The sequence below is a fragment of the Lissotriton helveticus genome, chromosome 5_1, assembly GCF_964261635.1.
Source record: "Lissotriton helveticus chromosome 5_1, aLisHel1.1, whole genome shotgun sequence".
NCBI classification, from domain to species: domain Eukaryota; kingdom Metazoa; phylum Chordata; class Amphibia; order Caudata; family Salamandridae; genus Lissotriton; species Lissotriton helveticus.
In genome coordinates, this window is record NC_136065.1 from 471,294,114 (window position 1) to 471,318,947 (window position 24,834).

Here is a 24,834-nt window from a genome sequence, read left to right on the forward strand (position 1 = left end):
GTAGGAAGGTGCAATTTCGACAGTCATGGAGTCTAATGAATGAAGAGCCATCTGACAGGGATGAGGATGTAACCTCTAAAGAATACCTTCAGTGGCTAGGAGTGTAGGAAGCAATTTGACGGGAAATGCTGTGGAGCGTAATCATTTGGATTGGATTGAATGAGGATAAGGGAATTAGTGGAGGAGAATGTTCGAAGAATACGGGCTGGGTTTATAGTTCACCCAGGAGCGGATAGTGCTAATCACTGGAGAGAAAGGTGCAACTTTTGCCATTCACCTATCTTTTACGGACATGAAGTGGGTCTGATTTTTTTAATGTAATGTAAATAACAGTAACTGTAACCGTCATGACTTTGACCATCCTTTCGAAATCAGACTGTGGCCAAAGTATTGATCTGTCCATGAAAGCAGCAGATGGTGAACACTACTGGAGTCTGGTATTGGAACAAATTTGAAAAATCCGTTTTGCAGCCCAGAGTATGTGGTAAGGCCTCACATCCATGTTTGTGTTAATACGATCCAAGAGAGGTTGATAAACCAAATTTAATTATTCAACCATTTGGTATTATTGTTAATATACATTATGATTCACTACTAAAATGCAATCATATGGTTACACGGTTATCACAACAGAAAAAGAGCGTGAAAAAGGTAGTGCTCAGGTGGAAAAGATGAACCAGAAAAGGAAACAGTAGTACCAGCATAAAAAGTCCTTTTTCTTATGTTACACACAAAAAAGGGGGGGAGCCAAACGTGAATTTTATGGCGGTCTCCCTGGAAAACACAGGCCTACCCACATATACACAACATTATTCAGACTGTTATTAATCACAGTGAATACATCATCTGTGTATCTTGTGCCTATTCTGGGGCGTCAGGCACCCGAATAGGCCTACACCTTACATCTGCCCCCTCCACACAAGATACACAGATGATGTATACACTGTGATTAATAACAGTCTGAATAACGTTGTGTATATGTGGGTAGGCCTGTGTTTTCCAGGGAGACCGCCATAAAATTCAAGTTTGGCTCCCCCCCTTTTTTGTGTTAAACCTAAGAAAAAGGATTTTTATGCTGGTACTACTGTTTCCTTTTCTGGTTCATCTTTTCCACCTGAGCACTACCTTTTTCACGTTCTTTTTCTGTTGTGATAACCGTGTAACCATATGATTGCATTTTAGTAGTGAATCATGTATATTTACAACAATACCAAATGGTTGAATAATTAAATTTGGTTTATCAACCTCTCTTGACCTTTGAAGTAATTATGTTCTTTATGCTTCTTCTTCAGGACAGGTTTCAGATCCCTTCTGTCAGGGCCGGACTGAGAACCAAAACCGGCCCTGGCAAAGTGCTCGGTCGGCCCCCCCACCCCCCGGGGGGAGCGGGGAGGGTTGGGGGTGCGACCGCGCTCGTTGCCAGGGCCGGTTTTCGGACGATTTTGTTACAAGGCCGTTTTTGCAAAAACGGCCCTGTAACAAAAAACGGCCCCCACCCTTGCGGCGCACCGGGGGATTGCCCGGTGCCCGCAACGGCCAGTCCGGGAATGCCTTCTGTTCTCACATAACTATCTTGACAGTGTCAATTCGTTATAAAAGTGGTATATGTACAGGTAGTGAATACTACGTGAATAAAAGACCGACTTGTCTCAATCAATATACAATACCAAAAGGAATTTCCTAAAAGGCAATCTGTAAGAGAAACACAACATTTCAAAACATCAGGTATGCGATGCATGTCTTTGGATACAATCAGGAGGTGTTTGCAAGATCTTCGGCATTTGGCGGTGGACTGAAGTTTCTGTAAATTGCAGTGACTTTGTTGCTGAAAAATTGAGAAAGATTGTTACAGAGGTCATGTGAGGGGGTGATCAAGTCAATTGGGAGGTGAAACCTTACACAATGGCCAAGATTTCTTTGCTTTTATTGGTGCTGGCATCGATGCGGTCTGCCAGAGCAGGTGAGGGTGCACTGATGGTAGCAACAATAATCTTGCTGCATGTTGGTACTCTCTGATCTGGATACTCAGCAAAGTTTATTGTTTATTAGCTTTAGTTAGAGCAACCAAGCCAGCATGTTAATGATTGACTTAGGACAATTACAGTAAGTGAAAGAGACCTGGCCTAGCAGTCAGAGCTGACAACTTTGAAACTAGACTTGAATCCCAGTATTGGCTCAAAACCCTGTGATTCTGGGCAAATCATTTAACCTCCCCTTAACAAAGTGTAATGTCTGCTTTAAATGCAGTCTGGATGTTTCCAGTGCTGGTAAGCTAAGAGAGCAGAACTCTGTACCAGAGGCATTATGAAACCCCCACCTTAGTAGCGTATGCAGGGGTTGGGTGTCAGAGGGTAGTTCTGTGTAACATGACATTTTTACCATGGTGTTTATGGCTCCCTGGACTCTGATCAGAAGCTCAAAGACCGGTTGTGGCAGTGGAAGGAAGGGAGAGGTGGTGGGAAGGAGGGAGCAATTGAAATGAGGACGGGGAGAAAGGAGTGTTGGGATGCAGAGAGGATGGGCGGAGATACAGTGGGACTCCCACCACCAGCGACTAGTATTAGAGCCCAGACCCACCTTCACGTTTGCCATCTATTCTTTATCATCTGAAGTTACCTCTAAAATACAAACTTGTTGTCTAGAGGAAGGTAAATATGGGAAAATCCTTGCTTCTGGGGCATCCTTTCTGGCAAGCAGCTTTGCACTATTTTTCATTTCAGTTTATGCTTTTTTTCAGGGAGCATTCAGTATGACCCCCATGGAAATGTCTCTTTCCCCATGGTTTCTTCTTTCCATACTGTGGGAGCACTCTAGTACTTTTTGAAATATCACTGCTGGTTTGTCTGTTATTTACATAATGCCTAATGATCTTGTGGCAGCTAAGATGGGCTCCACTCTTCTCGATTCATTGCATGTCTATGCCCCCCTTACCTTATCAGGGAACCTAGTGCATTGGGCTTGGGGCCTTGATGTTTCCTCAAAGTCAAGCTCCCCTAACCGCAGTGCCTTTAACAACTTACTTCCTTTAATACATCTTGCTTCCTTTAATATTCCTAGTTTTTGGTACACCTCCTTACATCTAGGAGGTGGTCCTCTGCTCTCCCATGCATTCTACCCCATCAGCTCCAAGAGTAGGTACCAAAAGGGATACCCACAGTGCAACACCAATATCTATTTAGTGGCTGCTGGCTTGCACACCCTTACTGAGGAAAAAATGTCTTGCAATTCATTACCTATTGTTGACTACCTTCAGAATCCAGCTTTTTTCTACTGTAGGTAGTCACTGCAAGATGCCAATCTGACACTTAAGATAAGTGCACTCTTAGAACAAGCTCTCAAGTTCTTTCAACATATTTTCCTTGGCTAATGGAATGCAGCCCAATCCCACCAAGGGCACTGTTTTAGCAGCACCACACCCGGACAATATATCTACTCTTAACTCCTTTCTTGGGCTAGCTTGCTAATGGTCCAGGTACCTACCTACCTTTGCCTCAGTAAGTGAGCCATTGAGACAACTCACAAAAAGTGGTCCTGTGGGGCTTGGAGCTATCCGGTCATAAACAGATGCTGACCCTCCAGCACCAAGGCATGTGATTGGTAATGCCGGTCGCAGTCTCTCCAAGCCGGAAATGGCCTGCTTGTAGGCCGGGAAAGAATTCCTTGCTGTAGTGTGGGCTTGCGAGCATTTTCATCTTTATCCTCTATTGAAAATCCTTCACTTTTGTGACAGACCATCAAGCAAGCGTTATTTTGAATATTTGGAAACCTGAAGGCAAACATGCCCCCTCGCATTGAGAAATGGGGGTTACGTCTGCAGGACTACCGATTCAAAATAATCCACAGACCTGGAAAGGACACAAATTATTCAGACTTCATATCTAATTTTGTATAGGAAGCTCAGGAACCATAACTTCCATATAGGGATGGAGCTTCTGGAGCAGATCAATTTTGGCTCTTACACTTCACAAATATGCAATATAAACGTGCACTTAGAACATGTACTTTGTATAGCCTAAGGATATTAATGTAAAGTGTTGCACTTGACAGCACTATCAAAGTGCATTCACTGTAGGGTTAGAGACTCGTATCTACTGTGTGCTTTAATTCGTTAAATGACATGCTCCCACTGAATCCGGATTATTGTTGTATTTCACAGTTCAAACAGCAGCCAGTGGGCATACTTCCTTCCTTCCACTAGAGCTCATGATACACTGGCTTCATTGCAGAAGAATACCCACAATATGACATTTGACTGCCACGTCCCTTTGTCCTAAAACAGTGAGACTTAATACAAGCACCTAGATAAGAGGCCATAATACATGTGATGAAGACGCTTCTTGATTCCCAAAGATGGAGTGAACTTGAGAGAGCTCACAAATCCCAAACACAGGGCACACAAAGATCTCTGGGCTTTCAAAAATGTGAAGGAAGAACTAGCCAAACACCCAAAGGGACTACTTGTATATGCCACTCTACTGTTCATTCTCCGATCACTGCAAAGTCAAGTAAAAAATCTTACACATGAAGCACATAGCAGTGCGGTCCCCACAGTGAGACTTCTGTGGCAAAAGAAGTGGTTTTCCACTTGTAGTCCAATGTGTGAATGGGAATGCAAGTATTGCGTAAACAAACTTGAGGCGGCCCCCTGCAACGTACATGGAGGGACCCCCCCCTCCGTATTCAATCAGGAGCTCTCAGGTGCGGGGACAGTGCCGAGGGGGGGGGGGCTTTGTTACACAACTGAAAGCAAGTACTTGCTATGTATGTCAGGTGCTGGGCAAGGACGAGCTCTCAAACTGCTTCAGATGTCAGAGTATCCCAAAACATGTATGGAGAGAAGTTGCTTTGATTTCTTTGAACCGCTAATCACTGCTGAGCACCTCCTGGTGGTCATTGATGAGTGTTCCAGATTTCCCGAAGCAACAACAGTGGCCAGCACTTCATCTGATGTGACTATCCTAGCATTGAACAACATTTTCTTGCTGTCAGCCATCCTATGTATTGTCTAGTCATACAATGGCCATCCTTTGCAGGCAAAGAATTCAAGTTTTTTTAGGGGGGGGGTTAGACTTTAAAAATTGGAAGATTACACCTTTGACGCCACAAGCCAGTAGTGTTGTTGAGAATTTCATGGCCCCTTTGAGGAAAACTTTGCAAGTTGCGAAGCACAGACATCAATCTTTATTTGACGCTTTGAGCCAGACTCATTACCGGGATGTCCCCCATACCGCACTATGTCTGCGTCTCCTGTTGAGGTGATGCTTGGTGTGAGAAGTTAGCCTGGCATATGATGTCCACTAGTTCTAGTGGGCACCTTGCACCAGTCTAATCGACCCTTATTGATGGTGGTTGTAAAGTTAACCTTATAGAAAGCTATCCTAGTGGTAGCATGGACCAGCAGTCAATAGGCTAAGATTTCAGAGAGCGTGTGAAGCAAGTTGTTTTACCAATTATAATCCCTTGAATACCAAATGAAAGGACACCACACAAGGTATATATCAAATATATATGTATTTATTCTAAAAACAACCCCTCTGCACTCTTTATGAGGTCAGAGGTAAAAGCACAATACAAGTTACTCAATTAGCATACGATAAGTTGCACAGTATACGCTTTGCCCTAGGGGCCACACAAACCATATACTAAAATAGTGGTATAAGAACCACGTCTGGAATAGAAAGTAGGCCTAGGGCATCGCTGGGGCTACACTAAACAACCAAAGTTTAGGAAGTAGGAGGCCCACGGGAGGCGCGTGCAGTGTCTATACACAGCCGCGAGTTACCGTTGACTTTCTATGGGAAATGTAAAAGTTATAAAGTTACTGTTTAAGGGCACTTACAGATGGCCTACGACAAAACCCCTTTAGAGTAGGACACTTCGAGAGTCAAGACCCATGGGAGCACCGGGGTACTCGTGTTACCTCACCCAGGGAAGCCGGGTGCATAGGTGCCTTTTGGTGTCGGGTTTCGTCATCGTTTTCTAGAATATTTTAGTGCAGTAAGCACCAACATTTGTTGCTTTCCCACAAAGTAGGTGGTAACAATTGCATCCCTTTAATTCCAAACACCTCGTTTTCAGACATAGCAAATGTGATAATGATCACATCTGTAGTTAGCGGCGCAGGCCGAGATCTGTAAAGAAATGCTGCAGGCGACCAGAGGAAAAGTGTCCGGGTGGATCCAAGGATGGATCGAAGATCTGAAGAACCTGAAAGCAAAAGGGACAGAGTCTGGGTCACTAGCCAGTGACCAGGAAGGAACCAGGCGATGTCGCAATGATCTCAGGTGAAGAGGTGAAGCTTTTCTCTGCAGCCACGAGGTCCAGGAGGTGTCAATGATGACCAGGAGCTGGATTCGCTCTGTCCCACAAAGGATCTAGTTGACTGCGGTGTCGGTATCCGGATTGGACCCAACAAGCCTTGGCAAACACAATCCATGCAGGAGATGAAGATTGGCTTCGGTGCCGACCAGCGAGGTCTGTGGCGCTTCTCCTTTGCAGGAAAGCTGGAGCAAGCCTGGAGCAACCAGGAAAGCAGTTTAAGTTCAAAAGAAAGTCTTCAGGGGGCTCACTAGGCAACGGACTAGGAACCAAGAAGACGCATCAAGCTGAAATGCATGAGCAGGCACCACGAGACACTCAGAGTGTGGAGGGCTGAGCTTCGGTGCAAATGGTGCTCGGGTATAGGGCTTCTCGTACCCAAATGCACAACTCTGAATTCCCTCAGGAGTCGATGCAGTTAGCAAAATGCAGGATGTCTAGGAGTTCCGGTCCCACGTCTCTCGTGTCCGCCACGGGTCTCAGCTTTGCTGCAATCGTCCAGCAGGGACAGAGATGTCTGGAAGTCTATGTCCTGTGTCGCAGAGTCTTCGAGTTTCGGCGGGAGCCATGACAATGCAGACCGGCAAGTTACTGATGGTGCCTGTTTGCACAGGGCGGTCACTCCTTGACCACAAGGGAGAGGTCTTCCATCTTCCAGTCGAAATGGAACGTCGAAGGTCCAGGATATGTCTTTCAAAGATTCATCCAGGGTAATCTAAAGTCCTAGGGACACAGCTCCTATACTTATACTAAGTTTAGGGGTTGGACTGCCTGGAAGGTCCCGCCTCTGGGTGGACCTGAGAAGGGGGTGGTTACACCCCTTTCCTTTTGTCCAGTTTCATGCCAGAGCAGGGCTGGAGTGCCCCAGCAACTGGTTTGAACCGGGCTATGCATGGAGAACCTTGTGTGCCCCAGGCAGTGTCTGAAATGCATTCACTGAATGCAGCCCTCCCAGCCCCAATACACATAAGCCTGTCTGGGGTGGTGCTGGCACCTCCCCTGACAGGAAACCTATTGTCCAGGCCTCCCCTGCCGGAGTTTCGTCCAGCAGGTGGAGGTCAGACTTGTGTCTGTGGCGGCAGCATCCATTTTGTGATGCTGAGGCTCTGTTTAACTTTAACCGGGTTTACCAGTAACTACATGTCTTCTCCCTCTAGAAGGGCGGAATGCTACCCCAGCCACCAGAACTGGTGGGGGGGGGGGGGATGTAGTATTCCAAAGTGTTTGTCACCTTACACAACATGTTTTGATAAAGCCAAACCAAAGTTAGCATTAACCGCGAGGATTATAATGCACTTAAGAGTATATGGTATGGCTATATCATAGAACAGGTATAAGGAGATGGTTCCGAAAGCTGCAGAGGGGCTCAGCTCATGCTAGGGCACCCTCTCACATAAAACCAAGCACTCTGCCTCCAGGACTGATAAGGCCTGCCATAGGAGTGACTGATAGGTTACTATGTGTCTATATATAAGGTAGATATAGGTATACTATATCTAAGTAAGGGGTGATTATACCACCTTACCCAGGCTGTGTGAACAGACCTGTGGTGTCAGTTTGGAGGGCCAGCCAGGGGTGGCATAATGCATGCTGCAGCCCCTGGTAGGCCTTGGGTGCACCTATGCCCTCGGTACCTATGGTACACTATACAGGGGCTCACAAAGGTGAGCCAATACCCAATCCGGTATGTACCTAAAGTACATGGTATCAATTTAGAGAGAGAACAGCTAGGCTGTGTTCCTGATTAGCAGGGCCACAGCCAGTCTAAAGTCGAAAAACCAGAGTATCACAGCAAAAAGTGGGGGTGACCATAGGAAGCAGACCTTACTCTCCTACACAACCCCCCCCCCAAACGCAGGGACATTAAACTAACCTTGACCAGTTGAGTCATCATGTTGGAAATATCTGGAGAGTCCATCTGCATTGCCATGGTCAGTCCCAGGTCTAAGTTCCCCTGTAAAGTCCATCCCCTGTAGGGAAATGGACCACCTGAGTAGTTTGGGATTTTCACCCTTCATCTGATTTAGCCACAAGAGGGGCTTATGGTCTGTCTGAATCTTGAAGTGAGTACCAAACAAGTATGGCCTTAGCTTCTTCAGTGCCTAAACCACAGCAAAGACCTCCCTCTCAATAGCTGACCAACGTTTCTCTCTAGGGGTCAGCCTTCTGCCAATGAAAGCTATTGGCTGGTCTTGACCCTCTTTATTCAATTGTGAAAACACAGCCCTCACTCCCAACTCAGAAGCATCTGTTTGAACAATGAATTCTTTTAGAGTAGTCTGGACTTTGCAGAATTCGTGCAGTGCACATGGCCTGCTTCAGGTCATCAAATGCCTTTTGACAGCTTACTGTCCACTTAACTTTCTTGGGCATTTTCTTGGAAGTTAAGTCATTAAGGGGTGTCACAATGGAACCATACCCCTTGACAAATTTCCTGTAGTACCCAGTCAGGCCCAAGAATGCTCTGACCTGTGTCTGGGTGGTGGAAGCAGTCCAGTCCAGTCCTTTATGGTCTGGATCTTGCTCTCCAATGGCTGAACCTGACCTCCACCTACAAGGTGGCCCAGGTATACAGCCTGACTCTGCCCTATCTGGTACTTGGTAGCCTTGATAGTTAGGCATGCCTTTTGCAGGGCCTCCAAATAATTTTTCAGGTGGATCAGGTGATCTTCCCAAGTGGAGCTAAAGACAGCAATATCATCTAGATACGCTGCACAGTAGTCATCCAGACCTGAGAGGACTTGGTTCACCAACCTTTGAAATGTGGCAGGTGAATTTTTCAGACCAAAGGGCATTAACACAAACTGATAATGTCCACCAGGGGTTGAAAATGCTGTCTTTGGCTTTGCATCATCAGCTAGTCTGATCTGCCAGTAGCCAGCTGTCAGGTCAAATGTAGTCAAAAACTTGGCAGATGCCAACCTGTTTATGAGTTCATCTGCCCTGGGTATTGGATAGGCATCTGTCCTAGTGAAAACATTGAGACCTCTGTAATCCACGCAAAACCTCATCTCTCTCTTACTATCTTGGGTGTGAGGTTTAGGCACCAGGACTACTGGACTGGCCCAAGGGCTCTCTGAGGGCTCAATGACTCCCAATTCCAAAATCTTTTGGATCTCTGTCCTGATACAGTCCCTGACATGATCAGGTTGTCTGTAAATCTTACTTTTAACAGGCAGACTGTCTCCAGTGTCCACTTCATGAGTGCACCAGGTAGTCTGACTTGCAGTCAGTGAAAGCATATGTCTGTAGGCCTGAAGAACTTTTCTGCAGTCCCTTTGCGGCTGATCAGTGAGGCTGACCGCCAAGGCTACACCATCAACTGATCCAGCATCAGGGTTCTGAGAAAGCAGGTCTGAGAGAGGGTCACTCTCTTCCTCATGTCCTCCATCATTAGCCATGAGCAAGCCCATGTTAGCCCTGTCAACATATGGTTTCAGTCTGTTGACATGAAGCACCCTGTGGGGGCTCCTGGGAGTTCCAAGATCAACCAAATAGGTTACCTATCCCTTCTGTTCAACAATAGTGTGGGGTCCACTCCACTTGTCTTGGAGAGCTGCTGGGGCCACCTGCTCCAGCACACACACTTCCTGCCCTGGCTGGTAAACAGTCAGCACAGCCTTTTGGTCATGCCAGGCTTTTTGTAATTCCTGACTGGCCTCAAGGTTTTTGGATGCCTTTTTCATGTACTCCTGGAGCGGAGACCAAGTACATAGTCCACAATGTCTTGTTTGGGAACTTTGAGAGGTAACTCCCATCCTTCTTCCGTTGGTCTTGAGAGAAAATAACAACCTGACTGCTTTTAGAAAGCTATTAAAAATGCATTTGTTTGCAAGAGCTTAGCGCCCTGCTCTGCCGCCTGAATGGTTCTAGCTAAAGCGCTGCGAGGCCTCAGGGTAGTTACGCGCTATATAAGTTTAATTTTCATTTCATTTCACCAGACAAAGGGGTCCTCTTACAGGATGCCCAAACAAAAGTTCAAAAGGGCTGTAGCCAACCCCCTTTTGTGGGAACGCTCTATAAGCAAACAAAAGGCAGGGCATCAGGATGTCCCATTTCCGCCTGAGCTTTTCAGGGAGACTCTTAATCATGCCCTTTAAGGTCTTGTTGAATCTTTCAACTAGACCATTGCATTGTGGGTGATAGGGTGTGGTGAACTTATAGTTCACTCCACACTCCTTCCACATTGCAGTCAGGTATCCAGGCATGAAGTTTGTACCTCTGTCTGAAACAACCTCCTTAGGGAACCCCACTCTAGAGAAAACTCCTAAAAGGGCTCTTGCCACAACAGGTGCTGTAGTGGGCCTACGGGGAATAGCTTCTGGGTATCTGGTGGCATGATCCACTACCACCAGAAAAAACCTGTGCCCAGATGCTGTTTGGGGATCCATTGGTCCAATAATGTCAATCCCTACACGTTCAAAGGGAACCCCCACTACAGGTAGTGGTATTAGGGGGGCCTTTGTAGTGCCACCTGATTTGCCACTGGCTTGGCAGGTGACACAGGAGCGACAAAACTCATTTGTGTCTTCTGACATGTGAGGCCAGTGAAAGTGAGGGACAAGCCTGTCCCAAGTCTTGTTCTGGCCAAGATGTCCTGCAAGGGGAATATCATGGGCTAGTGTCAAAAGGAAGCCCCTGAATGCCAAAGGTATGACCAACCTCCTGGAAGCACCAGGCTTGGGGTCTCTAGCCTCTGAATGCAGGAGCCCTTCTTCCCAATAGACTCTATGGGTTCCACTAGCATTCCCTGCAGCCTCAGCAGCAGCTTGCTGTCAGAGGGGTTCAAGAGAAGGGCAGTCCAACTGCGCCTGCCTCAGATCTGCCCTTGAAGGTCCCCCTGTCCCAAGAAACTCAACCTGATCAGGTTCAAGCTCTTCTAGGACCGTTCCTTCTTGGGTCTCACAATCAGCTTCCTCAGAAGGCTGATCCTCATTCTGAGGCAAAGGGGAAGGTACTGCCTTAACCCTACTGCTTCTCCTCCTGGAAGGCAACTGGTCCATTATTCCAGAATCCAGTGCCTGTTCAGTGTTGCAATTTTTGGCCTGTGACCTAGTCACAACAAGTACAGGTGCTGAGATTCCTAACATTTCTGCATGGGCCCTATACTCCACTTCAGCCCAGGCTGAAGTCTCTAGGTCATTGCCAAGCAAACATTCTGCAGGGAGGTCTGAGCTAACAACAAACTTCTTTAGGCCAGTTACCCCCTCCCCAGGAGAAATTAACAACTGCCATACTATGTGTGGTAGTGACATTGCTAGAATTGGTCACTAGGTAATTCTCACCTAGTATGATCTGTCCAGGGTTCACAAAGCTGGAAGTCACCAATGTGACACTAGCACATGTGTCCCCGTAGGCCTGAGCCACTTTATCATCAATTAAAGGAGACTGTCTGTACTTGCCCAAGTTACTGGGACTCACAGTAGAGGACATGGGTATGTCCACATCACAGATCAGGACAGCTTGAGTTGGTATGCTGACTAGGCCAGAATCCATCTCAGTTCCCAGGGTTAACCCTACTACACCCTTCTGTTGAGGACCGCCACTATTAGCTGGACTAGGGGGAACAGTTGCCTTAGGGGCAATGGTGGCTGGAGCAGTCTCCTTCTTGATGCATTCACTGGTCCAGTGAGTATTTACCTTACATACTTTGCACCATGGTTTCTTAGGACCTTCTTTCTTTTTGGATTGTTGGGAACCCCCACCATTAGAAGCTTTTTGGGGACCTTGAGAAGACTTCTGGTCTTTTGCTTTCTCCCCACCCTTTTGGTCTTGCTTCTTCTGATACCCACCTTGGTTCTGTACCTTCTGCTTCACACTGGTTCTGACCCATTTGTCTGCCTTCCTACCCAATTCTTGGGGAGAGGTAAAATCAGAGTCAACCAAGTGCTGATGCAATAACTGGTTCTGACAATTATTAAGAATCTGTTCTCTCATTATAAGGTTATACAATCTTGTATAGTCACTTACTTTACTGCCCAGTAACCAGCCTTCCAGAGCCTTAGTTAGTAGCACAATCTACAAAGGCAGTGCAGTCCTGAGTCTGTGTCTTTTGGGTGTCTCTGAACAGCAACCTGTACTGCTCAGTGGTTAAGCCAACCCCATCTATCAGAGCACTCTTCAGGACAGTGTGGTTGTCAGCATCCTGTTCATTAACTGTTAGGAGCTTATCTCTGCCTTTATCTGCAAAGGAGAGCCATAAAATTGCTGCCCACTGACTCTGGGGTACCTGCTGTACTTTGCAGGCCCTCTCCAAAGCAGTGATCCACTTATGGATGTCATCCCCTATCTGATAGGGGGGGGGCAATTTTATTTAGGTTTCTATGATCATATGACCTATCCCTACCACTAGGGATCTTGCTGCCACCAGTGGGCTCTAGCCCACACAATTTCTTCTCTCTTTCAAGAGCTAAGGTCTCTTTTGCAAGGGCAACTTCTTGCCTCTTGATCTTATGCTTGGCTTCTCTCATCCTAGCTTTATGCACCATTCTCTGAGGTGAAGGCATTCTCCTCAGAGCTGAGGCATCAGACCTTACTGATGAGTCAGAATGTATAGATTCTTCTGAATAAGACCTGTGTCTCCTGTGCTCACCATTAGGCCTACTTGGGGATCTGGAGAGAGTACTTCCTAGCCCTCCTCCAGTCCCAGGTAGTCCTAAGTTTACCAGGTTCCATTCATTTACCTCCACCTGGTGCAACTCCTCTTCTTCAGAGCCCAATGGGTCTGGCCCATTGTTATCCTCTTCAGTAGAGGGTTGGTCCCCCTCTCTACTATCCTGGTTATCTGGCAGTGATGCTTTCTAAACATCATTTAACACTAAGAGATCTACCAGGTGTTGAAAGGTTGGACTCTGTCCTTGTCTGAGCTTTCTGACTACACACCAGTTTATCAGTTCTTGAAAAGTGAATGTGTCATACTTAGTAGGCAGCCTTGTGCTGTCCTCCTCCAGGGGTACATTGTTCCCTGCTCCCAAAGACATGTTAGTGAGGTGTGGTGTGTGCACCTACCTACATTCCTTGTTTCCTACTAGAACCTCTCTAGGAGTTCCAGTCAGGGTGTGCTAAGCCGTTACCACCTACAACTGCTAAGTTCAGTAGAACTTATGTATCATAAGAACTTGATTTATATATACCTACAGGTACCTTAATGTGATCTTTCAAATGATATCTCAAGATTATATGGCAAAACAATGCAAGCTCTTATCCCATCCGCTGCACACCAATGTGAGAAGTTAGCCTGGCATATGATGTCCACTAGTTCTAGTGGGCCCCTTGCACCAGTCTAATCGACTCTTATTGATGGTGGTTGTAAAGTCAACCTTATAGAAAGCTATCCTAGTGGTAACATGGACCAGCAGTCAATAGGCTAAGACTTCAGAGAGCATGTGAAGCAAGTTGTTTTACCAATTATAATCCCTTGAATACCAAATGAAAGGACACCACACAAGGTATATATCAAATATATATGTATTTATTCTAAACACAACCCCTCTGCACTCTTTATGAGATCAGAGGTAAAAGCTCAATACAAGTTACTCAATTAGCATACGATAAATTTGCACAGTATACGTTTTGCCCTAGGGGCCTCGCAAACCATATACTAAAATAGTGGTATAAGAACCACGTCTGGAATAGAAAGTAGGCCTAGGGCCTAGGGAATCGCTGGGGCTACACTAAACAACCAAAGGTTAGGAAGTAAGAGGCCCACGGGAGACGCGTGCAGCGTCTATACACAGCCGCGAGTTACCATTGACTTTCTATGAGAAATGTTAAATTTACAAAGTAACTGTTTAAGGGCACTTCCGGATGGACTACAAAAAAACCCCTTTAGACTAGGACACTTCGAGAGTCAAGACCCACGGGAGCACCAGAGTACTCGTGTTACCTCACCCAGTGAAGTCGGGTGCATAGGTACCTTTTGGTGTCAGGTTTTGTTGTCGTTTTCCATGGAGATCTGCAAAGAAGTGCTGCAGGCGACCAGAGGAAAAGTGTCCGGGTGGATCGAAGATCTGAAGAACCTGAAAGAAGAAGGGACAGAGTCTGGGTCACTAGCCAGTGACCAGGAAGGAACCAGGAAGGAACCAGGCGATGTCGTGAATATCTCAGGTGAAGAGGTGAAGCTTGCCTCTGCAGCCACGAGGTCCAGGAGGTGTCAAAGACAAACAAGAGCTGGATTCAAGCTGCCCCATGAAGGATCTAGTTGACTGCGGTGTCGGTATCTAGATTGGAACCAACAAGCCTTGGCAAACGCAATCCACGCAGGAGATGACAATTGGCTTTGGTGCAGGGAAGCTGGAGCAAGCCTGGAGCAACCAGGAAAGCAGTTTAAGTTTAAAAGAAAGTATTCAGGGGGCTCACTAGCCAACTGACTAGGATCCGGGAATACGCATCAAGCTGAAATGCAAGAGCAAGCCCCACGGGACACTCGTGGAGTGTGGAGGGCTGAGCTTCGGTGCAAATGATGCTCTGGCATGGGGCTTCTTGTACTCCAATGCGCAACTGCAAGTTACCTCAGGTGTCGATGCAGTTGGCAAAATGCAGACTGTCCAGGAGTTCCGGTCCCACCTCTCTCGTATCTGCCACGGGTCTCAGCTTTGCTAGGATCGTCGAGCAGGGTCAGAGATGTCTGGAAGTCCATGTCCTGTGTCGCAGAGTCTTCGAGTTCTGGTGGGAGCCTCGACAATGCAGACCAGAAAGTTACTGGTGGTGCCTGTTTGCACAGGGTGGTCACTCCTTGACCACAAGGGAGATGTCTTCAGTCTTCCAGTCTAAATGGAACATCGAAGGTCCAGGATATGTCTTTCAAAGATTTGTCCAGGGTAATCTAAAGTCTTAGGGACACAGCTCCTATACATATACTAAGTTTAGGGGTTGGACTCCCTGGAAGGTCCCTCCTATGGTTGGACCTGAGAAGGGGGTGGTTACACCCCTTTCCCTTTGTCCAGTTTCGCACCAGAGCGGGGCTGGAGTGCCCCAGCAACTGGTTTGAACCGGGCTATGCATGGAGCACCTTGTGTGCCCCAGGCAGTGTCTGAAATGCATTCACTGAATGCTGCCCTCCCTGCCCCAATACACATAAGCCTGTCTGGGGTGGTGCTGGCACCTCCCCTGACAGGAAACCTATTGTCCAGGCCTCCCCTGCCGGAGTTTCGTCCAGCAGTAGGAGGTCAGACTTGTGTCTGTGGCAGCAGCATCCATTTTGTGATGCTGATGCTCTGTTTAACTTTAACTGGGTTTACCAGTAACTACATGTCTTCTCCCTCTAGAAGGGTGGAATGCTACCCGTGTCACCAGAACTGGTGGTGGTGGGGGGGGGGTAGTATTCCAAAGTGTTTGACACCTTACACAACATGTTTTGATAAAGCCAAACCAAAGTTAGCATTAACCGCGAGGTTTATAATGCACTTAAGAGTATATGGGATTGCTATATCATAGAACAGCTATAAGGAGATAGTTCTGAAAGCTGCAGAGGGGCTCAGCTCATGCTAGGGCACCCTCTCACATAAAACCAAGCACTCTGCCTCCAGGATTGATAAGGCCTGCCATAGGAGTGACTGATAGGTATATATGTGTTTATATATAAGGTAGATATAGGTATACTATATCTAAGTAAAGGATGATTACACTACCTTACCCAGGCTGTGTGAACAGACCTGTGGTGTCAGTTTGGAGGGCCAGCCAGGGGTGGCATAATACATGCTGCAGACCCTGGTAGGCCTTGGGTGCACCTATGCCCTGGGTACCTTTGGTACACTATACAGGGGCTCACAAAGGTGACCCAATACCCAATCTGGTATGTATCTAATGTACATGGTATCAATTTAGAGAGAGAACAGCTAGGCTGTGGTCCTGATTAAAGTCGAAAAACCAGAGTATCACAGCAAAAAGTGGGGGTGACCATAGGAAGCAGACCCATCTCTCCTACACTTGGGTGCAAAATCAGCATGTCCATTCCACATCATTCCGTGAAATCCAAGTCCTGCACATTGCAGAAAATTCAACAAAGGGATACCCTACGCTGATCAGCCGAGGTCTCCTACTTACAGCAAGGAGACTTGGTACGTGCCAAGTCAAGAAATCATCAACAAGAAGACTCGACATTTGATCTTCAGCCATACATAACTATTGCCATTTATGGCTCTATGATCCCTGCCTGGTGAGATGGACATACCATTATTCAAAACTCTTCATACTTCAAAACCCTGCAGGGAGAGGAATGCGAAGAAGCCATGACTGATGAGGACCAGGGAGGAGGCAGTGACTCAGTCGAGGGAAATTCTGGATGAGAAATGTCTAATAATGACTCCAGGCCAACTGCTGAGAATCTCAATGTTAAACCTTCCTGCTCCTCTAACATGCCCCTTGCATCTCCCCCTCCCCTGTTCAGGTTTGTCAATCTTTGTCACATGACCATGGCTTTGGTGGAAGTGAGCTTGGCCAATCCGTAAACGTCAGGGACTTAGAATGGTCATTCGCCCATCCGAACACCTCATCACTGCAATGGACTAATTGTGTGCTATGTATTTGTGTTGTGGAGGGATGTAGAGTTGTGAGCGCTCTCGCGCGACTCTCTTCTCAGCACGGCGAAAAGTTTACGCGCTCTGTGCTGGCACAGCCCTGCTTTTTGCATGGGTTCATGACATTAATGAGAATAGGGGAATTCAACATGAAATAGGTGGATTTACATTAATATATCATCTGTGGATTTCTCAGATTTTGGAGAAGCCTGATACCCTCAATTTATTCACAATAATATACTTTTTATAGATTTTTCTCTGGGCCTGTGAATAGTGCAAGAATTAATTTTGTCAATACATTTTGATGAATTTAAAACGCCTTAGGAAGCTTAAACGTTAACAGGAGGATTCTCAAGTCAATAGTCGTATTTCCCGACTTATTTAATTGGTTGTAGATGCAAGAGGTATAAAATATTTTAGAATTTTTTTTTCTTTTTTCAGACGCATTTCTAAAAAACAGCATGACCGAGTCTACTAAGAAGAACGAATGGGAAATATTTCTGACAATATGACGCTGTATAAACATACCCAGGAAAAAAAAATCCCCGTGCACTCAAATGCATGTGATTTTGAAGGCTGTGACCGGAGTGGTGACTCATGTTTCCTGCCAAGATACGTAAACATGCGTAGGAGTGAACCAGTGCTTTACACCCATTGCGGCCGTTTAATAGGGAAGTCCTATCATTGCAAGGCATGTTCGTAAAAATGAAAGTATGTGTGTCCAATTGCAACATTTCATGTAGTGATTTAATAGTTCAGATTGCGATGGGTCTTCAAACATCATCCTGACAGGATCTGGCTACTTCAGATCAATTAATACAATGTTGACTTCAATAACTTTTCCTAGAGTTCGTAGATTCTTGGGAATTCTGTCAAGAAAGACTTCCCTGAAGGTCGGCAAATAGAGGATGCTTGAATTCCCCAGAGAAAGAATGTTTTCTTTTTGAAGACGGATTTCAGCCAATGAGAAACACAGTATGTGACACCAATTTCTAGTAAACTACAAAAGAGTAAGCGTGGACTTTGACGTAGTGTGCTTGAAAGAACATTTGTATCCTCTGTAATTTGATTTGCTATGATGCTGGTGTAACAATGTAAATTAACCTCTCCCCTATATGGTATTACTTTTTAGGAGAAAAAAATCTTCGAAGACCCATTGAAGTCTTTGAAGGTTTAAGACTATATCCCCCCAGATGCATCAACAACCCATTTAGCGATTCCTTAATAGCGAAAAATACCGATTTGCTATTAAGGAATAGCAAAATGGAATGCATCAAGAAATCACTAAAAAAATAGCGATTTCTTAGAATTCCTTAATTGCGACTCGCAAATTGCGAGTCACAATTTAGGAATACCTTCCCATTCATTCCTATAGAGGCCCATAGGAATGAATGGGAAGACAATCTCAATTTGCGAATCACAATTAGCGATTCGCAAATTGAGATTGCGATTTCAAGGGTGCAGGGGTGTCCAAAGGACACCCTGTTGCACCCCCTGAAATTGATCTGTGCACATATGTTGCGCACACACATGCCCTTAATGCGCAACATGAAATTTTAGTGCATTTTTCAAAGTTTTTGCAAATTACCATGAAGATGTACTTCATGGTAATTTGCGTGCCCTATTAGCGAATTCACTATTTTTAAAACTTTCATGCATTGCATTTAAGGAATCTCAATTTGAGATTCTTTAAATGCAAATAATCGCAATTTAGCGATTTCTCAATTAGCGATTTTTGCATTTGGGATGAGGCATCCCAAATGCAAAAATACCGGTCGCTAAGGGGCAGGTTCTGAGAATCTGCCCCTTTGCGAGCGGATTTTTGTTTGATGCATCTATGTACCGAGTATACCAAATTGTATGCTTATAACTAGGAGTACCAATGAAAGTAATGACAATTTTCATACTTAATAACACACAATAAAATTGTTTAACAAATAAGCAAAATCTCGAAGGAAATACTTTCCTTTATGAGGGTTAGTGATGTTACTGCCTCGCAAGAATAGAAAACAGAAAACCAACTCTGGGTAGAGAATGAAGTTCTGTTAGCGCCCTAAAAATTAAATGACATTTGGGCCACAGCCATGATGTCTTTAAAAAGGATCTGATGGGAAAGTTAGAATTTCAGTGACAAACATTTATAGATGTAAAACGGTGCCATCCTTACTAACTGTTCGCTTGGTAACCTTTGGTAACAGGAACTAGTTCAACCCACAGGCCTACCACCAATGTTCCCTTTAGTAATCTTTCTCCTTGTGCTGTAATGGAATATCTGTGAGTCCCTTTTTCTGATCATCCTGCAGAATCATGAGTGGTGGTAAGTGAGGTATTGCTTCAGATGCAGCAGGAGGGAAAGGAGATCAAAAAGGGGAGCCACCAAAATGGTTTTAAAGTTCCAGAAGTACAATTTGTTCTTTCCTGTGTTGCCTCTAATAGACTGTACAATTTGAAACCTTACTTAGGGTTAGGACATTTCACAGAGGGGTTTAGTGTTGATTTTTACCCCCAAAGTAGCTGACTTCTGTGGGGACTTGCCAGAGTTGCTGGATAAAAAGTATGTTTTCATCACCACAAAAAAGAATGCTATCCAAATGCATGAGACAGTTTTTTTTAGCCTTAAGTCCATCAGGAGTCGGCCAGACCATTTTTCAGGTGCTCATGGTGAAATTAAGAATGATGTATCTTAAGTTTTTTATCTTAACAAAGTTAAAGTAAATGGTAGACCCTGAGCAGTTCAGTTCTATCATAAATTTCAAGAAAGACCTTCAAATGGTCCAAAAAGTTCCCTGTGTTGTGTTCTTGTTAGAAAATAAAGGTTTCATCACTCCCTGCATAGCAGGAAAATGGTGGAAGAGGGAAATGCTGAATTATTCAGCCTAGAACATGAGTTTCTTTACAGTTCAAAACATTTACGTAATATCAATGAATCTTTGATAGAAGTTGGAACACATATACAGTAACAATTTTTAGGTGGTATCAAAAACTTTTTACTTTTGTTTTCATCAACCACTGCAAAAATTCAAAGTACAGGCTGTCTAGTCTATACTACTAGAATAAAGAGAGAACAGAAACCTTTTGGCAAGGTAAACACGGGAACCACAGCGCCAATCCACACACCCAATACATTGTTGGAATCCTCAGGGGGTGTAGATGGACATAGGCGACATAAAATAAAAAAAAACGTAAATTAAAAAATAAAAATTTCAAAACAAAGTAGTCCCCTAAAACTAGCGCCGGCCGCGACGTAGCGCTGAACGCGACCAAGACGTGATGACGACATGCGGGGAGGAGCGGTGACGTGCGGCGAGGAGTGGCGGTGAAGTCCGGAGCAGGCGGCTCAGGTAAGGCAAAGAGCGGCGAGGAGTGGCGGTGAAGTCCGGAGCGGGCGGCTCAGGTAAGGCAAAGGCAGGCGGGAGGCGGGAGGCTCAAGGCGCGAGGCGGGCGGGAGGCGGGCTGGGCAATGTCGGGGCGGGCGGCGAGGCATGCGGTCTGGGCAATGTCAGGGCGGGCGGGAGTGCACAGAGGCTTAAAATGCTGCCCCCAGCTCCCTTCTGCCCCGGGCAACGCCAGGGCGGGCTGCTAGTAATTCATAAAACAGAACGACGCAAGTGACATGATTTTACAGTGAATAAACTGCCCAAGTGACATAAGGTGACTGAGTGTATTATACATAGAAGTGAAAAAACGATACGTTAATAATACACGAAAAAAGTTTTACAGGGAAAAGGAATTTTTCAAGTCCAAACAATATATTGCTGCTACGAGTGAATAGCTATCTTGCGGTTTGCACTGGAAGAATCTGATTATTACCATGATTAGTCCATGATTAAAGAGATGCCTGGCAATTGATTTGATGCATCTCATTCAGATAAGTGTTGTTGGATGATCTTATCAACCTCAAAAGTACCCAGACACATTTTTTCTTGGGCTACATTCACATATTAAGCTGTTTTACCACAACAGTGCTTTCACCTAAAACGAACAGTTGGAACCATCCTTTCCAGGGTCCATTGTCAGGATATTCAAGCCCACTCCATGAATTGAGTGGTTACATAATCATCAGTTGACACCTTTAACAGAGTCCATAAATACATATGGAATTGGCTGTCACATCTCTTATCCCTTTGCCTGGAGGAAGACCCGCCATGACATTCCCTTAATTGTGCATTTGTTAGGATCGAAACGTGCTCTTTACAAATACCCATGTTCTCTTATAGAAATACAACACTACTTTACATCTACGTCTACAAATATTCTTTTGGTTAAACTTCAGATTATCTAGCATTTTGCAGCTCTGGTTGTTTGAAGAGCACCCCATCACCATGCTTCCTCGTCCATCTGGATGCATCTTCACTGGGTCCAAGCTGCAAAACGAGTACAATTTAAAGTTCCCTGTATGGACGAACCACCACTGCCTTTCTCCAACCAAAACATTTTTGGCAGAATCAGTTCAGCTGATTTATGCTGTCTCCTTAGATTCAATACCCCTCTTTTGAAAAGCACGTTTTGGATGAAGTTACTTCTTTCATATGATCTTGAATGCAATGCCAGATTAGACTTGCCACATTTCTTTCAATCAGAGTTTGAGAAAAAACTTAAAACTCAGGGTTTCCGCTTCTATAATGGCTTCTATCTTTATTATAGGCCAGGAAACTATCACTTTTCACAGTGAACTTTGGAAATAGATATTCATCATCCTTATCTTCTTGTCAAGTTTGTTCATTTATAGTCAGAGCCAAGAACCTCAATAAAAATAGCACACGTTTTTACATGTTCAAGAGTCTTACATTTCATTTTTTCAGAAGCCTTGTGTCATCTCTCTGTAACACATAAACCAAAGAATGCAAAATACATACATCATTAGCCTCTGCTCTTGCTAGAGGCTGTTGTGCCTGATACTGATCTCTTCCCACCATCCTCCTCTGTTCACTAAATGTACACACTGCATAAATGACCATGAGGAGAAAGAAAAAAATGTAAAAAAGGAATAGTAAACAAAGCTGTTTTGTCGAAATGATGTTCAATGTCTAAAAATACTCAGCCAGCATATATCAAAATAAATTCGAATAAGTTGCATTTTCTTCTTTGTTATAGTGAAAATGCTTATAATCTGAGGACAAACATCACTTGTATTTCCTTTCTCTCCCTTGTGCTCCTTCTTTCTCCCCTTTTCTTTTCCTTTTCTCTTTTTCTACATGTACTCTCTCCCATTGCATATGTTTTATACTCCATAATCTTTTGTAATTTTTCCCAATATATATATAACGTATGTATGGTTTTCTCTTGCAAAATACTAATAAAAATTTCTTAAACAAAAAAAAAACATCACTTGTATTGACAAGCCAGAAAAATGCTCCTAAAATATGTAAAAGGAGTACATTTTTTAACGAGTTTATGAGTGTTGGAAAAGTTGAGGAAACATACAAAAGATTAATGGTGCCACTAAATCTGATATTCGTTACCTGAGTTGTGAACGTGAGCGCTCCAAATGTTTCTGTGCGCGGCATTAGTAGTGATTAGGGGTTGGTGATAAATTGCTGGCTAGCTGCTGGCGGAGATAGCGGAGTTTTGGCAACGCCGCGTTACAGGTATCACGGAGTTCCAGCCAAATTCTGTCAACCGCTGCGTGGCAGAGATATTTCTTGCGTGTGGCTCTGGAACGGTAAGTTGGCGAGTGAGAATTAGCCTCCCCTAGTGCGATTTTTGTATGCTAGGCACTGGCACCCGGCGAGATTTTCTCAACGTGATCAGTCGCTACTGTTTACAGTGGGAAAGCTGCCGCTGAAGTTGAATATCAAAGCGAGTGGCAGCAAAGAAGCAGTGCGCTCTGGCACGCCGGGTGGTGCCATTTGTTCCACTTTTGCAGTGTGGAACAACCCCTCCGACTCTAAAAATCAGCGCAAGCAGCACAGCGTGCCGATGAATCTCAAGGAGTTTTCATGTAACTCTGCAGAATTCCGTGGAGTGAAACTCCCAGAGTTCTATCCACCACCCTGAGCGGTTGAACATCCTAGAGGGGTTGTATGACATTACAACGCATGCTAATACATCGCATGCCATTACATTGCGGTTTTTACAACGCAAGTCGTTACAACGACTTGCGTTGGAGGGCGCTGGACTTAGGAGTAGTATAATGTACTATTCCAACTCCAGTCTACATACTGTAGGGAAGGTGTTGGATAGTAAATTATACTATTCCTTGTCCTAGAGCGCCATCCAGCGCAAGTCGTTGTAATGACTTGCGTTCTAAAAACCGCGATGTAATGGCATTGCGATGTAACGACTGTGTTGTAAACTACGTTTCCCTCCTAGAGGTAACAGTGCCTGCAACTACAATGTTTCATTCACCCTAACCACAGATATAAATTAGAAGTTGCCAGGGACTGAAACTCCGAGTTAGGTCATTCTACAGATGAGATGCTACTACTCCCAACCTGAGTGGGAAGGAGAGGGTGGGCTGAGGAAAGAGAAGGCAGGCTTAGGAAAGTCAGCATGGGCTAGGAAACAGAGTGCAGATTTAGGAAAGAGAGGGCTGTCTTAACTGTAGAGTGGCATGTGGCAGTGAGAAATTATCATGCAGAAGACAACCAAAAAGTATGATTTCTCTTTACCTGGCTAAATTTCCCAATACTTCGTCATAAGCTGCAATTGGAGTGTTTTACTGTGGGTGAGAGTGGAAGAGAAAATGATTTACTTAACTGTAAAGCTCAGTCACCTGTAAGGGCCAATCTCTCCACTAAGCAAGCCCAAACTACACCTACTTGCAGTGCTTAATTTGTAAAAGAATGAGTGCCTGTAACAAAGCTCCGCTCAGAAGCCAGTGGCCGGGGCTATTAAATGTCAGTGCACCGAATGCCAAGGCTGCGTAGTCTTGAATCCACCTCATGGCTCTTTAATTCACTCCCCCCTCCCCTTTATCTCGCTATAGCAAGTTCCTGCTTTCTCCCTTTATGATTGCTTTTCCATCTGCCTCTTTCTCCTTCATGTGTTTTTCTCTCTCTCACTCTCGGGAAATAACTGTTCAGCTTAAATAAGTGCTGGTGGCCTCGCCGGCAACCACCGGCTCAAATGAACCACTACCTTCTTGTAGGACTACCACTGTCGTAGTGAGACTAAACTCTTTTCTTGTTTACCCAGGTGCTTGATAAGGTTTAGTGAGGTAACTGTAATGGCTTTTAATTTCACTCACTCACTTTGGGCCCCCACTTAGTTAGAAGTGCATCCCTGTCGTCGGGTGTATGCCCGCCCTCTATCAAACCAAGTTTTTAGAGGGCTTGGACGGCCGATGATGAAGCATGACACCAGGTGGTGTGTAAGGCCAGTCCTAAACTTTTTGCGAGATGTCTACACTCACATACACACAACACTCCTGAGCACTATTTAGGTCATTCGGATGGGAGCGAAAGCTGGTCTGACAGCACCTCTTTACCTACTGTCTCACGATGCAGCCTCCAGAGAGATCCCAGAGTCCAGGTTGTGCAGCGGCCTCACGAAGCAGAAAGTACGCCAGTTAGGTGTTATTGTAGACATTATTATCCAGACGCTGATAATCACCCTGTGGGACTGAGAGCAAGGCAAACTGTAATGTGGGCAAGAAATGAAAGGATCGCAGACGCCGACTGCACAATATAAAAAAAAGTGTGCTACCATAGCTCAGCGAATGTGTTTGTGCACGCACATGTGTTTTAGTGGCATGTGTGTATTTGTACAAGGGAGAAAGCCTGAAAACACAAGTACTTGCAAAAATATCTCCACAGACCAGGAGCAGCGTAATGAGACATGTACTTGGTCCATGTGCTATGGGAGGGCCAAACACATGGAGAGCATGACACCGATATGTCATGACGAATGGCATCATAGAAAATGAGAGCGATGATGACGTTTACCAAAGGTAGGAGATGGGCTGCCTGTAAGCCCACAGATAGAACACAACACGTCTCTGCAAGACAGTGCATGTGTTGTCTATCCGAAACGTATAAATGGTGAGACCCCTGCAGAA

General features: G+C 45.1%; 1 protein-coding gene across 1 annotated transcript in view; it reads right to left on the reverse strand.

Annotated features, from left to right (window-relative positions):
* The window catches only part of RASSF4 (Ras association domain family member 4), a 172,272-nt gene extending 150,545 nt beyond the window's left edge, over positions 1-21,727 (reverse strand). Inside the window, exon 1 of the mRNA XM_078642761.1 lies at positions 21,692-21,727. The gene's annotated coding sequence lies outside the window, so the exon portion shown is untranslated. The remainder of the gene's footprint in view (positions 1-21,691) is intronic.
* Between the last annotated feature and the right edge of the window lie 3,107 nt (positions 21,728-24,834).